At 47.9% G+C, this 18,246-nt stretch overlaps 1 protein-coding gene and 1 pseudogene across 1 annotated transcript in view; one reads left to right on the forward strand and one right to left on the reverse strand.

The window, feature by feature from the left end:
- Positions 1-18,246, reverse strand: part of LOC147957849 (uncharacterized) — a 125,350-nt gene that overhangs the window by 85,635 nt on the left and 21,469 nt on the right. The window lies entirely within an intron of this gene.
- Positions 2,835-4,390, forward strand: LOC125521791 (pectate lyase pseudogene; annotated as a pseudogene).

Genomic DNA, 18,246 nt, shown 5'->3' on the forward strand with positions numbered 1-18,246 from the left:
CAGTTAAAAATGTGAAATAAACCTTTTTCAATAGAAATACGTGGAACCAACCTATTTCACTAGAAACATATTGCCCGGATTACTACTTATTGTCATGTAAGGACATGCTTGCATCCGCCTCTTTCTCTCTCCTCTACAAACAATTCCATGGACTTTATTTCATCTTACCCAATTAAGAATATTCATATCTTTTAAACCATAAGGTCATATTTGAAATAATTTATATATTTGAACCTCTGGCGAATAGACATTTACCGATCTTGGATAAATTTTATACACATTAAACTTCGGCATTTCACATTTTGTACATGAAACAAACACATTTCACTTGAAAAATGTGAAACAATCCTTTTTCAATAGAAATACATGGAACCCAACCTATTTCACTAGAAACATATTTTAACCCAAATATGAAACTAAAATGACAACTTGTGAAACTGATTATTTGCAAACGTGTAACATTTTATTTTGAAATTGTGAAATATGTCATTTCACAAATGTGCAATTGAAATTTATGTGTTTTTTGTAAAACAAGCAAGTAATATATTTCAGAATTGTGAGAAATAACTATAGAAAGTGAATTTGTAATGTATGATTTTGAAATTGTTTTTTTAGAAATGTGAAATAGTCTATTTCAAAAGTGTGAGATAAATCATTTTACAAAACTGATTATTTGGAAATGTGTAACATTTTATTTTGAAATTGTGAAATATGTCATTTCACAAATGTGCAATTGAAATTGATGTGTTTTTTGTGAAACAAGCAAGTAACATATTTCAGAATTGTGAGAAATAACTACATAAAGTGAATTTGTAATGTATGATTTTGAAATTGATTTTTTTAGAAATGTGAAATAGTCTATTTCAAAAGTGTGAGATAAGTCATTTTACAAAAGTGCAAATGAAATAAATGTGATATTTGTGAAACATTCTAGTAACATATTTCAGAATTATGAAAATAATAACTACAGAAAGTGAAATTGTTGTATACAATTGTGAAACTAATTATTTGAAAATGTGAAATGGTGTATTTCAAAAATGTGAAATTGTAATATACGATTGTGAGAATGGTTATATGAAAAATATAACATATTTCACTCTTTTGAATATAACGGTTATACATTTCCATAACCTATATGTTTCACTTTTATTTTTAGTTACTATTTCACAATTAAAAACATATGTTTCACTTTTCACTGGCTTGTCTCATAGAAAACATCTATTTCACTCATTATAAATTGTTTCACATTTTCAAAGAATCGGTTTCACAAGTTGACATTTATGTATCATATTTTTTTTTCACTTTCATAACATATATTTCACTTTCCACTGTCTTGTTTCACAAATAACACATTTTTCATGTGAAATATATAAATTATTTTTAAAACAAGATTATGTTTTAAAAGATATAAATGTTTTCAATTAGCTAAGATGAAATAAAGTCCAAGGATTTGTTCGCGCGGGAGAGAGAAGAGATAGCCACATGAGAGAGAGAGAGAGAGAGAGAGAGAGAGAGAGAGAGCTGTCACATCCATGTCAGCTATGTAAGGACAATGATGAAGGCCCATAGTTGTATTAGACATTACCAGTAGCTACCGTTAACGCGCAAAAAGAGTTTCTGGCGAGACCTCTAGCTCGTTCTTTCGTGGGAGGGGAGAAAGCAACGAAGGGGTATGACTTGACAGTGGCATTTGTGGGTAAATACTACTCAATTTCATGGGGCACCTAAAAATGGATGGTTTAGAAGCTGGACAGTTGGGGCACCCGGCTGTGAAATTTACACTACGGAGGAGTTACAGATTCTCAAAAGCCGTTGTGAAAATTTAGCTTATACAAAGCGGGAGTTGGTACAAAAAGCCCAACCAAGCACAGCCTAAGCGGCCTTTCAAGGTATACAAGGTCTCCATTAGAGATCCGCAAGTGAGATGCTTTAAAAACTTCCCCTAAAAAGTGATTTTTGGCAGTGGCGCATGACGCATCTTGGCCTCTTCTCCCTCGCCGCCGCGCCCGTTAGTTTTCCAGAATAAGAAGGAAGGGCAGAGTACGTGCTACAAGCGACAAAAGTGCGTTGGCCATATGATTCGAAGCAGTTTGTTAGCCAGCTCAGCCGCATGCATGCCGCTCCCTATTCCCGCTAGCTGCATGTCATTGCCAGATGGGCATGAATCTTGCATGCTTTAGGCACGGGGTTGCTCCAAATGCTGGGGCAGCGGCATCAATGATCAGCTTGGTCTCATCTTCAAGATCTCTGTTGTTGTTTCTGGATGAACTTCAGCAGCAACGTACAGCCAAATGTTGTGTGCAGCAACAGCCCTCGTAGAGTCCACATTTATAAGTAATCGACCGTCCATTCCACCTTGATTACAATTATTTTTTTGAGACAGTACAATCAAAGTCGTTCACATATGGTCATCCCTATGAACGCATGCATGCACATTCTAACATTATGAGCGCCTTCAAAAGATTGAGCCGGCATAGCATCTGTACGAAGCCATTTTCGTCTATTTTCTTGTGATGAAAAACCAATAAGCAGAAGACATGGCAATTTTACTGTATACGGCTAATATATGTTGCTTTCAGCTTGTGATGAATGCATGGCGAATATTTAGCACGTAAGCAGCATGCAAAAGGAAAATGAAGACGCAGGTGCATGTGTGCAGCTAAGAGCAGGGGGAACTACTGAAGCACGGACAAACGGTTCACCGCTCGCCGGCCGTACGTCGCGCGCTCCACCGCCACCAACAAGGCTTCACGTGTGCTCAAGCTGCGCTCTATATATATGTATATCTAACTACGCGGAGCCGCCACCGCGGGAGGAGGTCTCAGAGAAACTTCATTTCTCCTGAGACCCTTCCGGCGGTGAGGGAGGCGCCGGCCGGCCGTAACATGGCGGCGGGCTCCCTAATGGCGAGGAGCCCCCTCCACATTGTACTGTACGTCCTCGCCACCCTTGCCGTGACCGCGGCGGCAGAGGCGCCCACGCAGAAGGCACCGTTGCCGGCCTATAACGTCACCGCCGACGAGGAGTACTGGGCGAAGCGAGCGGAGGAGGCCCGCGCTTATAGCCGTGCGGCCTACGTGAGCGACCCCGTCGCGGAGCTCAACCGCTTCAACCGGGACGTGCACCGGGCGACGGCGCGGCGGTCGCTGGCGAGGAGGTACGGTGGCCGCCCGTGCGTGGCGACGAACCCCATCGACCGGTGCTGGCGCTGCCGCGCCGACTGGGCCAGCGACCGGCAGCGCCTCGCCACCTGCGCGCGCGGCTTCGGCCATAACGCGGCGGGCGGCGCCGGCGGCCGGACGTACGTGGTCACCGATCTCAGCGACGACGAGCTCATCGTCCCCAAGAAGGGCACGCTCCGGTTCGGCGTGATCCAGGACCGGCCGCTGTGGATCGTCTTCGGGCGATCCATGGTCATTAGACTCTCCCAGGAGCTCATCGTGAACAGCAACAAGACGATCGACGGGCGCGGCGCGCAGGTGCACATCACGGGGGCACAGATGACGCTGCAGGGCGTGAGGCACGTGATCATCCACAACGTCCACATCCACCACTCCGTGCCGCACTCGGGCGGCATGATCCGGGACTCCAAGCACCACTACGGGCGGCGCACCCGGAGCGACGGCGACGGCGTCTCCATCCTCTCCTCCAGCAGCGTGTGGATCGACCACGTGTCCATGTCCAGCTGCGCCGACGGCCTCATCGACGTGGTCAGCGGCTCCACCGCCATCACCGTGTCCAACAGCCACTTCACCAAGCATGACCACGTGATGCTGTTCGGCGCTAGCAACACGGAGGAGCAGGACAGGATGATGCAGGTCACCGTGGCGTTCAACCACTTCGGCAAGGGGCTGGTGCAGCGGATGCCCCGCTGCCGCTTCGGCTTCTTCCAGGTGGTGAACAACGACTACACGCACTGGCAGATGTACGCCATCGGCGGCAACCGGGACCCCACCATCATCAGCCAGGGGAACCGGTTCATCGCGCCCGACGACGGCAACGCCAAGGAGGTGACCAAGCGGGAGTACGCGCCCTACACCGAGTACAAGGACTGGGTGTGGAAGTCGCAGGGGGACGTGATGGTGAACGGGGCATTCTTCAACGAGTCCGGCGGCCAAAACGAGCGCAGGTACGGCAACATGGACTTCATCCCGGCCAAGCACGGCAGGTATGTCGGGCAGCTCACGCGGTTCGCCGGCGTGCTCGACTGCGGCATCGGCAAGCCGTGCTAGTAACTTCAATTGTGCCGCCTTGCCGGCTCATTAATTGTCGTCTCTCCGGGTGCAAGTTGTGATTTAAAAGGTCACAAAGTTTTACACGCGTGCGCGTAACTCGTGTGTGGTAACCGGTCTCAAATGGAAAAAGTGTCTCAGAGCCTGCAATTGCTATCCTGATCCAACCTCACCTCTGACCTGTGTATGTTTGCGACGGGCAGCCGCGGGATTGCGATTTTTCAGCCGACGCATGAAGGAACGTGAGATGCTACATAGTCCAGATGCCGTCCAAAAAAGCGTGGTGTGTGAAGCTATTCCGTATATCGTTTGCCGGATATTACACTTGTCATTTTAATAAATAAATGGGAAAATAGACACTTTTCCAATACACGGGCCGGGCCAAGCCAGGCCCCGCCCGGACAATGTCCGGTTTAGAACAAAGAGCGTGACAAAACCTGCAGGCCGGCCGGAACTGTATCGTGGTAGCCTGTTTTGCATGCATCGATGGCTGCTGTTGTTGCGTAATCAGTTTCCAACAGAACAAAGGACTCGATCGTACGTAGTTCTCACAAGAAAAAGAAAAAGGACTCGATCGTAGTAGTACAAGGCGATACCAGTATAAACACACCGGAAGCATAGACGCACCCGTCGCTTCCCAAAAATCTCCTCCCGATCCAATCTCAGGTCGCCAAGTACAAACACACGTAGCCGGCGATCAACTTCTCTCGCGCGCACGATTCCTTGATGGCGTCGTTTGCCATGTACATCGCCGACGACGGCTTCTTCTACTTCTACCCGGCAGAGTTGAATCGCAACAAGTACCAGACTTTATAGTACTCGAGGGCCAAGCAGAAGACAGCGGCGACAACATGCAGCTGCCGCGACAACAAGAACTGGAATACGCCCAAGCCATGGACATCGCCGACCACGATTTCCACCTGCTGCTACCACAACCACAAGAACCACAAGACTTTATACTCGCGTCCCAACCACAAGACTCTCTACTCGAGGCCCAGGTACAAGAAATCGCCCAACACGGTTACGACGACACGTACGTGGTACAAGAACTACAATATGACGAGTTTCTACGCGAGTCCGCCGTGCAGTTTCACGAGTTTACCGGTTTTACTCCCGAGTGGCCACACGTCGGTGTCGCGGCTGCTCCGGAGGGCCCGGCATTGGCCATGGCGGTGGCTGAGGCGCTCAAGACGGTGGATGGGCCGTCCGACGGGCTCGACTGCTGCCCTATCTGTCTGCACCACGACGACGACGACAGCGGCGCATGGAAGGAGACACCATGCGGGCACCGGTTCCACGGGCGGTGCGTGGAGAGGTGGCTGCAGGACAAGGGGAGCTGCCCCATGTGCCGGCGCCAGGTGGTGACCATGCTCCCCGACGCCGCCGCCATTAGTACTATCTATAATGATTTCGCTCTATGGCCAGAGAATATAGACCTGCCGGCTTACATTGACTACGATGCCATCATGGCATCATGGAATTTCTAGGTTACGTACTTGCCTCTCTAGGGAAATTGTTGAGTGCTTAATTAGGGTTGTCGGGTTGTAATTGACATTGACATACCTCTGCGCGTTTGTCCTTTTTCTGATACTAGTATGAGTTTCAATTCAGATCCGCAAACATATACAGGAGGGATATGATATGTCTGGAAATGCTATCATATGCTCATAAACATGTTTTTACTTATGTTCCACGTCATGTTCTGTCATGTTAAATTGTTAATTACTCTCAGATCTGAGATATTCTGGCATTTTTCTAAGTGTGAGATGTTCTGAACGAAAGCATCATGTGCCTTATATATGAGTCCATATTAGGAAGAAATTTCTACTGTTCTGCCCAGAGAATAGAGAGCATTAAGGGCATTGGATATATTGTTCTGAATCGAAAGCACTTGATCTTCACACGTTTGGTGTGCGTAACACATGCATCCTTGACTATAGGAATTTCTTTCTTTAGACGAAACAGTAGGAATTTCTTTCTACTATGGATTGTTATATAGTTCTCTAGTAATATAACAGTGACAAATAGGTTTTAAAAAACTTGGCCTAAGCTATGTTAAGACAGATCAGGCTTTCTTCGATCAGAACATCTCACACTGAAATACAAAATATACATCAAAGGTTCGAAACATCTCAGTTTTAAGAGTAATTAACACGGCAGAACATGTGAATATACTTTCACTGGAAATTAAAATTTATAAGTTTCTGTTATGCACGAAGCCTTGTACATAGCATAGTTATGTGAAATATGCTCCATAGGTAGCACAAATGTGACTAATACACCGATTTTGCAAATACAAGATTGGAGGTTGTTCCTAATATATTGATAAAAACCAATAGTACTGCATTTTCTGAAGCTAGAAGCAAATGTTTCGCTACTATTTGTAAAATCATAAACCCGCCATATTACCATTATTTTTGGAATCCGAGTCTAACCAAATCCAAGGTATTTTTTGGGTGATCATAAACAAAATTAGAAAGATGAATGAACAAAGCGAAATGTACAAATTACAAAACAATCCAATAACTGTGGACACATTTATGGAAATCGAGCTTGCTTAAAATATATTAAATCTCCGTGCAGAAATCTCAGATTGTAGACTTCACACACCCAGTCCTTGTACTCGGTGTAGGGCGCGTACTCCCGCTTGGTCACCTCCTTGGCGTTGGCGCCGTCGGATCAGCGGGGATCGAGCCTACAGATCTTGACAGGATGATCTCATGAAAGTTGGCTAAAATCATTATAGTCGGCGTTCTTGATGGATCTAGACACGATGGCCTCGTGGAAGCTGAATCTAGACGTGCAAGAAAGTAGGGTTGTTGAAGGCGGTAAGTGTATAAGACACAAATGTGTCTGCACGCGCGCATCTGTGTGTGTGTGTGTGGGCGCACGCGTGTGTGTGAGAGAGAGAGGATGCAAGAGTGTGTGAAGAGAGGGAGATAAAGGGCGTGTTTGGTTCAAACTGTGAACAGTTCCTGCATCGCATACACTTCTCAACCCAGCCTGGATGAGCAAAAACAGGCCTTAATGCAGCATCTGCAAGTTGTTTGGTTGCTTGCATCTAGGGTTCCTGTATTAGGTAATACGCAAGTGCACTTTGTTTGGTTGTCTGCATTGGCCAAGCGGCAAGTGAACATAGTGTTTGGTTGCATACGGCGTACATGGTGTGCTTACCTTGTACCCTAGTTGGTGAGCTTACTCACAATGATCACACTTAGCACACCAACGCCACAACAAAACAATGGCGATGAACTGGGCGAAGATGACGAAGTTCTTCAGTTTCAGCCCAAACTGACGATCCATCTTAGCACCTTTCACTTTAACACCTCCAACCTTACCACTGTCAACACTGTTGCCTCCGTGATTTCGCACCCAGTTGGAGTAAGCTTGTTCTGCTTCCTGCCTAGTCTTGAACCCTCTATGGCTGTTGTTGCTATACGATGCCACTTGTTCACTGGCTTCATCCCATCAACTGTAAACCCCTGCAATGCACAAGAGCAAGAGTTGAAGCAGCAAATCAATGAAGCACATAAGTAGCAAGCAAAGTAGCACACAAACAACAATGGAGCAGAAGAGAAGAAGTAAACCATGCATGATCATACGGCATAGCAAGTTCTACCTAGCACTACCATGGTGTTAACCTACCACCACATACAAAAAAGGGTGTCGTCCTACCACCGCAAGTTCACCATCATTGTGAGGGGTTAGTATATACCACCTCACCAAAATATACAAATCATCAAATAGTTTTTCAGCCCTAGGTACACAAAATGTACGTCGTCATCGTCATCGTCATCGCCACTGCCATCGCCGTCGTGGATCATGCACGCTCACAGGCAGCACCACTCTAGTAGTAGTGCTTTCCCAGCCAGTTCCCGAGCCACAACACCCTGTGAGCGTCTGCCAAGGCAACGAACCCAACACCTTGGGCCTTGTTGTCAAGCAGGTGGCTGAGAGCTGCCATGAGAGCCTCGTCACTAAAGCCACCCCGGGTCATGACAGCGCCATACAGGTCTGGATGGATGTCGTGGGGCTTGCACTCCCTGATGGCTGTTGCCACCTCCTTCACCGTCTCAGTCATGCTACAAAGCACATTGATCTCCCCCTTCATCAAGTCTCCTCTCTTCCTCTTCCTATCATGGACGGGGTCAAATGGCTTGTCGAACATGGTCAAATGGCTTGTCGACGTGCTTCTCGAAGGGCTTGTCAGGGCCATCAAGGACCTCGACGTCCGGGGTCCCAGGAAAGTTTGGCATGGGAGAACCAAGAGACTCCTTCGAGCCTATGACATGCTTCCCAATTGCCACCCCAAGGAGAAGATGTGCTGCATCTAGCTGTAGTTCTATATGGGTGTGTTGAGGAACTCACCATTCCTTGGGTGGTCCTAAGAATGAAACAAAAGTGTTGTTAGTTGTGATTAGGAATAGGCAATGGTGGATAGTATGAAAAGGAAGAGTGCTGTGAGCTAACCGCGACATGGCCAGTGTAGTGCTCTGCCTCCAGAACTATGGAGCAAGTGTTCTCATCCCATGAGGCGCCGCTAAGGTCTCTCAGCTTGGACACATGGATCCATCGACCTCCCCACTTCCTCAGGTGGTTGTACACTTGGGTGGCAGACACCTTCTGCCCACAAAACTCGAATACCTGCTTCGCAACGGTGTTCAAGTGCACCTCCTTGAAGCCCTTGTCAGCCCTAACTCCACTAGAGATGAGCTCACACATCTTGTTCAGCACAAACATGGACATGAACGGCTGCCACTTCATGTTGTTCGACCTACCATCCTTCTTTGCCTTTGCTGTTGCTACTTTGAGTGCAGCGACAGCAAAAACAGCAGTAAAAGTTTGCTCAACAAGCACTACTGGCACATAGACAGAATCAGACGCGAACACCTCTGAATCAGGTGCCATCTCGGACATAGGCTGCGAGTCCTCGACAAAAGATGGAGCAAACTGGTTGTCGGACAGTACAAGGGCCTGACTAAGATCTTGCGTTTGTGTGGTCATGTCCTAAAATTGTAGCACGCATTGACAGTAAGCATAACACACAACATACTGGACAATCCATGAAAGCAGGAGCATACATGTACATGGTTCATCACTATCATAGTAAGCACATGCTTCATGACTATCATACTAAGCACATGCTTCATCACTATGATACTAAGCATACTGAACAATCTATGAGCACGAACATACATCTACAACAAACAACATGCTACAAATGGACCACCAATAGCTACAAATCACAGATCTAAGCACGAATCAACACAAGCACAAGGTTCAACTTCAAACTCTACTACTAATCCAGCCTACCACATGCTTGAACATCTAATCCTACCACAAATTGCAACCGCAGCATAGCAATCAACCATATGAGTTCACAGATCAGACCACTAATCAACCATGCATCTAGATCAAACCCTAGCTGCAGCTCAGATCTAGCTAGAAGGAATAGAGAGAAAGGGGAATTAAAGTCACAGAGGCCATGACTGCAGCTCGAGGACGAGGGGGGGGTGGTCATAGAAGATCACCGCCGGCCGGTGAAGGAGCGCCGACGCCGTGGACCGTCGGCCGATGAAGATGCGCCGCTTACCTGCTCGTCGGTGCCGATGCGCGTCGGCGGGAGAGCTCGAAGGGAGGAAGAATGGTGGCGGGAGTTAGGGCGGTGAGGGAGGGGCTAAATAGGGGCGGACTCGGTGGGAGGTGAGCCTAAATCCTCCCGCCGATTTTCCGGCGACGCGGGCGAGCTCGCACCATCGCCTTGGTCGCACAAGGAGAGAAGCGCGTCGCCCTCTCCTGTCTCGCCCGAGCCGGGCTTGACAGCTACTGCCTATTCAGGCGTTTCCCCTCGGCCTCGCCTAGAGCTGCTTTAAGTTTCATGCCATGCGGGCCGCACAGTAAACACAGACAACCAAACGGGCCAAGTTCTTTCCGCGTGGGCTAGGCTGGGCCATATGTAGGCAACCAAACACGCCCAAAGTCATAGAGCTGGTGTTTCTACGTATTATTAAGTTCGGATGTGGTGGAAGGTGATCTGGTGGAGTCGCGGAAAATGTGAGAGGTTGAGAGGAGCGGCGGGCGCTAGAGTGGAGCAGCTGCAGGTGGCAGCAGCACAACAGGCATGCTGCGACAACCGAGCGCCCGAGCGAGTTTGGGATTAGGTCGCTCCTTGCAGCTGGGCGCGACTACTCTGTCTCGGGTTGAGTTGGGCTATTGGGCCCAAATAGTATATGTGGAAAAAAGTTCTTAAATTTATGGGTGTGCCACCCGCCGGTTCCGCCAATGCGTGCACATATCTATTCGTTTTTAGCAAAACAAATAATCCTTTTGTGAAGTAATATAATAAGACTTTTTAAATCCAGAGTGGTCTAAAATGTCTTATAGCTAGTGAAGTACCAAGGAGTATCATGAATATGTTAAGAGGCTTACCAATCATGGGAATACAACTGTAACACCCCGGATGTAACCTTCCCTATTTGTACTCCAACTCTTGCCGTTTCCGTCGTTAAGTTATATTTATTTCTCGAGTTCGGGTCTTTGTCTCTGTGTGTTATTTTCGTTTTCATGCATCTCATATCATGTCATCATGTGCATTGCATTTGCATACGTGTTCATCTCATGCATTCGAGCATTTTCCCTGTTGTCCGTTTTGCATTCCGGCGCTTCGTTCTCCTCCGGTGGTCATTTCTAGCTTTCTTTCGTGTGTGGGGATTAAACATTTCCGGATTGGACCGAGACTTGCCAAGCGGCCTTGGTTTACTACTGGTAGACCGCCTGTCAAGTTTCGTATCAATTGGACTTCGTTTGATACTCCAACGGTTAACCGAGGGACCGAAAAGGCCTTGTGTGTGTTGCAGCCCAACACCCCTTCAATTTGGCCCAAAACCCACCGAACTCTGCTCCATGTCCTAGAGCGTTCGATCACGATCGCGTAGCCGAAAACCGCACCTCATTTGGACTCTCCTAGCTCCACTTATGCCTATATATACACCCCTCCATTTTCGGATCTCTCCCTCTTCCCGAAACCCTAGTCTAAAAAAAAACAGATCTCGGGCGAGCCGGACAACGTCCGACCCCCCCGGACAATCGTAGCCGCCTACTGGGGCGCGCCACGTGGCGTGGGTGCCCCACTTCGCCGCCTCTCAGCCGCCGGCCCGGGAGGCCCGTTCCCGGCCCCCGCGGCCCGAAGTCGCCGCCGCCAGCTTCGCCTACCCCGCCACCCGCGCCGCCTTCGCCCCCTCCACGACCGGCCGCCGCCCGCAGCCGAGTCCGGCGCCGGCCGCCCCGTTCCTCGTCGCCGGCGAGAGGAGAGCCCGACGCCGGCCGCCTCGAAGATCGCGCCGCCCCACCGCGCCAAGTCGCCGCCGCGGCCGCGCCCCCGCCTCCGCCGGCCGCCTCGTCGCCGGCCGCTCCGCCCGCACTCGCCGCCGCCGTCAGCTACAGTGCCGCCGCCGCCTCGGGAACCGCGCCCCGATCTGGATCTGAGAAGAGACTAGGGTTGACCCCTCTTTTTTTTTACCAAGTCCTCAGAATTTTTACTTCATGTGCTCCTGTTCGAGGCCCCGTAACTTTGCATCCGTAGCTCCGATTTGGGTATATAGCATATCAAAATGTTCATCTCAGAGAGTACATCATTTCATTCCATTGCATCATTTTCATTTGAGCTCATCGTGATACACAAAATGCTGTTAGAAGGAGGCTTCGTGAGTTAATTGCCAGATCTGCTAGTTCATCTTAGACTTTTGTCATTTTTGCCAAGATTATTGTGTGCATGCTATGCCTGTGAGTCCTTCATATGTTTTGTTAAGGATTTTGTCCTCTTTCCAGAGGTGCAACCCATGCATTTTTAGGATGTGTGTGGTGACTTGTGCAAGCTTGCAAAGTGAGGCACCCGGGAAATCTGTTTTCAGAGACTTAATTGTTTTCACTTAAGTCTGGGATATTTTAGTTCATGATGCCATGTGTTCAGCTTGTTTCCTAGTGATCCGTGCCTCTTTTGAGGATGATCAGTAAAGGAGTTTTGTTAATCGTGTTATGCTCTATCCATCCATGTCTTTTTTTGCAATTATGGAGCACCCTACCTTGAGTCAATCGAGCTCTACTTTTGCTTCATGGTGAATCTGGGCAGATCGTCAACTCGTTTGCGATTTTGCCGATGTTGTTGTAGTTGATCCATGCATGCTATGCTATTGTTCTTGCCATTTCTAGCTAGTATTTTGTGCCTTCTTTATGGATGTATGCTTTTCTTGCCATTACTTGCACCATGGTGAGTGCATCGAGTTCGTTTACATGCCTTCGTGAGTTATATTTCAGCATGTCTCAGTTTTCACTAAGTCCGAAAACTGATTGTGTTTTAGCTATGTTCGTGTGCCGTTAGTATATTTTGTGAACCCTTTTCGCCCCAGGTCACTTTGGGTATTTTGTTAAGATTGTTGAATAACTCCATGCCATGTTATTACTTGTCTTAATAAGGTCATGTATCATGTTGTTTTGCTGCTCCGAAGAGGGCTTCGTGATCTGAAATTTCAGACAAGTGTTAATTTCACTAAGTCTGGAATCTGTTTTGCATTTGCGTTTTTGCCATGCTTGTTTGAACCTCTTAATGGATGAATTGGCCGTGGCTCAGTGCTAGTCTTTTGTTAAGCATCTTGTGTGGATCCCTGCCATGTATTTTGTTGTCATGTTTGGTGGCTGTAGCATGTTCGTTGCATTGCATTTAGATGCCTACTTGCTGTAAATCGTAGACCGGTGTCATTCTTAAAACACTTGCCATTTCCAAACCGTAACTCCGATTCCAATGATCTTTATATCGTTTTCAAGCGATTTCATCCCCTCTATCCAGTGGCACACTTGGTTTTCCAAGTTGGGGCCAGGTTCATGCATTTCCTGTCTTATCTTGCATTTTGCATCCCGCATCGCATCCCGCATAGCATATCATCATTTCATCTTATTGCTTGGTCTTGCACGTGGTTGATTGTACCCTTGTTGCCTGTTTGTCTTGTTTGGGTAGAGCCGGGAGACGAGTTCGCTACCGAGGAGCCCGTTGAGTTTGCTTGTGAGGATCCAGTCAACTCTGACAACTGTGCAGGCAAGATGATCATACCCTCGAAATCACTACTATCTTTGCTATGCTAATTTGCTCGCTCTTGCTATGCCAATGCTACGATGCCTACCATTTGCTTGTCAGCCTCCCAATTGCCATGTTGAACCTCTAACTCACCATGTCCTAGCAAACCGTTGTTTGCCTATGTTACCGCTTTGCTCAGCGCCTCTTATAGCGTTGCTAGTTGCAGGTGAAGTTTGGAGGCCGTTCCTTGTTGGAACATCATTTATTTACTTGTTGGGATATCATTATATTGCTATGTTATCTTAATGCATCTATATACTTGGTAAAGGGTGGAAGGTTCGGCCTCTCGCCTAGTGTTTTGTTCCACTCTTGCCGCCCTAGTTTCCGTCATATCGGTGTTATGTTCCCGGATTTTGCGTTCCTTACGCGGTTGGGTTATAATGGGAACCCCTTGATAGTTCGCCTTGATTAAAGCTTTTCCAGCAATGCCCAACATTGGTCTTACCATTTGCCACCTAGCCTTTTCATTCCCTTGGGTTCTGCAGACTCAAGGGTCATCTTGTTTTAACCCCCCCCGGGCCAGTGCTCCTCTGAGTGTTGGTCCCACTGAGTGATGTCCGAGGCTACCAGGGGAAACTCTGGGCTGGCTTACCCGACGTCTGGCTCATCTGAGTGTGCCCTGAGAAAGAGATATGTGCAGCTCCTATCGAGATTTGTCGGCACATTCGGGTGGTGTTGCTGGACTTGTTTTAACTTGGTCGGAATGTCTTGTTGTACCGGGATACCGAGTCTGATCGGAGTGTCTCGGGTGGAGGTCTATTCCTTCGTTGACCGTGAGATCTTGTCATGGGCTAAGTTGGGACTCCCCTGCAGGGATTGAACTTTCGAAAGCCGTGCCCGCGGTTATGGGCAGATGGAAATTTGTTAATGTCCGGTTGTAGATAACTTGAACCTTAATTAATTAAAATAAATCAACTGAGTGTGTTACCGTGATGGCCTCTTCTCGGCGGAGTCCGGGAAGTGGACACGTTGTTGGAGTTATGCTTGCGCAGGGTGTTCTTCTAGCTTCTCGCTCGTGCTTTGCCTCCTCTTCCCGCTCTCTTTTGCGAATAAGATAGCCACCATATATGCTAGTCGCTTACTGCAGCTCCACTTATATTTGCCTTACCCATTCCTATAAGCTTAAATAGTCTTGATCGCGAGGGTGCGAGATTGCTGAGTCCCTGTGGCTCACAGTTACTATAAATCCAGATGCAGGTCCAGGTGATTCCGCTCCAGGTGACGAGTACGAGCTCAAGTGGGAGTTCGACGAAGACTCTCAGCGTTATTATGTTTGCTTTCCCGATGATCAGTAGTGGTGCCTAGTTGGGGTTTGATTGGGACCTTGTCGCATGTTGGGTTTTTCTTCTATTTTGGCGCCGTAGTCGGGCCATGAGTGTTTGTATGATGGATGTTATTTATGTACTTTGATGTGACGTGGCGAGTGTAAGCCAACTATGTATCTCCCCCTTTTATTATGCATTACATGGGATGTTGTGATGATTGCCTAACTTGCGACATTGCTTTCAATGCGGTTATGTCTCTAAGTCGTGCCTCGACACGTGGGAGCTATAGCCGCATCGAGGGAGTTACAACAACGAACACTAAAAATATCAATCCGCTAAGGAGTTCTTTTTTGAGAAAATTCCCAATCTATTTATCTTCAATCATGGCAATACAACGAACACTAGAAATACTAAAAGATACATCCAGACCCGTAGACCATCTAGCGATGACTACAAGCACTCAAGCGAGCCGAAGGCACACTGCCGTCATTTCCCCTCCCTCGCCGGAGCCGGGCAAAACTTGTTGTAGTAGACAGTTAGGGAGTCATCGTGCTAAGGCCCCATAGGATCAGCACAACAGAACAGCAACTGCCGTCGATGAAGAGTAGTATAGATTGGAAGGATCCAACCTGAAAACACATGAACATAGATGAACTATGACCAGATCGAAGCAAATCCACCAAGGATAGATCCGCAGAAGACACACCTCCACACGCCCACCGATGATACTAAACACACCATCAAGATGAGGGATAGGCAGGAAGAACCTTATTTCATCTTCAGGGAGCCATCGCCGTCTCGTCTCCCTGAACAGGACATAAACCCTAACAAAGCGCAAAGAAACAACTGAAAACAGAGTCCTCCCGCCGGTAAGGACCGAGATCCATTACGCCGCCATGACCCTAAGGCCACCAGAGATGAGACGGACAGACGGCTACGCCGACGGGAGGCAGGGAAACCCTAGACTTTTCTTGGTGAAAGAGTCAACCCGCCGATGGATAATACCCGTCCTACTAGAATCTCAAGGTAAGTTGCATGATTGATTCCACTCGTGGATACAATGGGTCCATTGAAAAATCTCGTGTTGAAGTCCTTCCTAGTAGCGGACTCAAACTGTTGGCCATGTTTCCCTAAAAAAAATCTGCTCGCCATGTGATGCTCCTATATGCTTCTCAAAAGCGGCAACTGTTTTTTTAGGCTCTCAAAGCGGCAACTAACATAGCGCGTCTTGCAGCAGGAAGAGAAATAGTGGGCCATCCGAGAGGACCATTAATTCATATTTATATTTTGTTTTGTAGAAATAAAACATCATTTTTTTTGCGGGGGAAATAAAACATCATTTTACTTAATAATTTGAGAATCACTATAAAAGTAACTTTAGGATGTGAATGTATATACATAAAAAATAGGTCATATTTAGAAAATGTTTCTGCATGCGAATAGAAAAATTCATACATATAAATTTTTGACACTATTGCAGGAAATTGTTCATGTGTGTTAGAATATATGTTAAAATAATTTTGAAGAAGTGTTTCCATATTCCTCCAAAAAGAAGAATTGCAAATAAACCAAAAGGGAAACAAGAGGTAAACAGAAATAAAACAGGAAAATAAAAAGAAGGAAAAAAGAAAGAAAAAAAACCCTGCATTAGTGGACTGGCCCACCTGAAGAAGAGCTTGACGTGGAGTCTCCCTTCCTGCGACGTGTTTCCGCCACGTCCTTCTCAAGAATCGCTACTCGCCCCGTAATAAAAAAAAAATCCTACTCCGAGTTAAAAAAAAATCCTACTCCGACACGAGCCGAGGCACTCCGAGTTAAAAAAAAAATACCATGGACATTGGCCAAGACGGCGACCACCTGCAACAAGAAGAAGTTCACGCGGGCATTCTAGCCGAGTACGTCGCCGTCGTGCATCGCCAGCTTAGGCGCCAACGTGCTCTCGACTGGCTGCAACTACAGCTACGCGCCGTGCTGAACACGGCGGGCATCATCCCACACGTCGACGCCGTGGAGGCTCCACAAGGCCTGGACCTGGCGTCGGCAGCGGCGCTGGATGAGGCGCTGAAGACGGTGGACGCGCCGTCATCCGACGACGACGTCAATTGCCCGATCTGCATGGAGGACGATGACACGGCCGCGTGGAAGGAGACGCCGTGCCGGCACCGGTTCCACGGGACGTGCGTGGAGAAGTGGCTCAAGGCCAAGGGGAGCTGCCCCATGTGCCGGCGCCAGGTGGTGACCATGACTGCCGCTGCCGCTGCCGCTGCCGCTGCGCCATACTCATACTACTTCGTTACCCGTCCCGAATATGGCCAGGATGTTACCGAGTCTGTTGCCATGGACATTGATGATGATGCTTAGCTAGGGTGGTTTGTTGCGATGCTTCCCTCAGTTCAGTTCAGAGTAAGCTTGCCCTTTAGGAAACGACGTCCATCAGCTAGTGTAATCATACATGTACAATTGTCCACGTTTCTCCACCATCTTCCATCTTGTTAATCTCGCAAAGAAAATGTTGTATCATGTTAATTACTCTGAAACGATAGAAGTAGATGTGAGGTGCAGCCTGCATGTCGAAGTTATTATAGATATTGTTTCAGATGATTCCGCTAAATCGAAGATAATCTCTTCCCTCAACAGTAGCTCATTCAGCTGTTTCGCCAGCTCCTTCTCGCGCTGCGAGGAGCCCCGATGTAACTATTTACACTTCTCCTTCTCAAACTCCTTCCTAACCTTTTTCAACTTTCTCCTTATATCACTAAATTCAAGTAGATATACCCATATCTGTTTCAATCGTTTGTGAAGGTCAGAAAATAACGATACCCGCCGCGAATTTCAACACTCATCGGACCGCATACATCGGTTTGTATTATTTTTAATAAGTCATTACCTCGCTCCATTGTTACGGAGAACGGAGTTTTAGTCATCTTGTCCATGAGGCATGGTTTGCAAGTATCAAATGATTCATAATCAAGTGATTCCAAAATCCCATCTGCATGGAGTTTCTTCATGCGTTTTACATCAATATGACCTAAACAGCATGCCAGAGGTCCACTCCGGTGGAGAGCGCCATGGGTGCGGCGGCGGAGGAAGTGGATGAGTAAAACGGGTAGTGCTCGTCGGGGCTGTCACATCGGTGGAGTACCATCTGGGTACGAGCATCCTTAACAGAAAAGCCAAACTTGTCAAATTCAATGGTGACGGGATTTTCACGTGTAAAAGAACGAATGGATACAAGATTTTTAATAAGGTCAGGAGAGACAACTATGTTAGACAGGGATAATGGCATGAAATTTGATGGAAAAGCAGCATGACAAAGATGTGTAATGGGAAGGGATGAACCGTCGCCCACGGTGATGCAAGCGGTATGGACGGGGTGAGCGGTGAGTAGGTTACCAGGGTTGGAGGCCATATGAGCCGTAGCTCCAGTATCGATGTACCAGTCGCCACCGCCGGTGTAGTTCTCTGGCGTGGGAGCGGAGTGCAGTGCTGCTAACAGCGCGAGATCATAGGGTGCCGGAGGGAGCGCCGGAGCGAAGGCTGCGGCTGCGGTGGAGGCGCTGCGAGGAGCGGGGGGGGGGGGGGGGGGGGACCCGCCAGCCCGAGGGAGCGACCCGTAGGGCGC

This window comes from Triticum urartu, chromosome 7A (assembly GCF_056163025.1).
Source record: "Triticum urartu cultivar PI428250 chromosome 7A, HENAU_Tu73, whole genome shotgun sequence".
Classification (NCBI taxonomy): domain Eukaryota; kingdom Viridiplantae; phylum Streptophyta; class Magnoliopsida; order Poales; family Poaceae; genus Triticum; species Triticum urartu.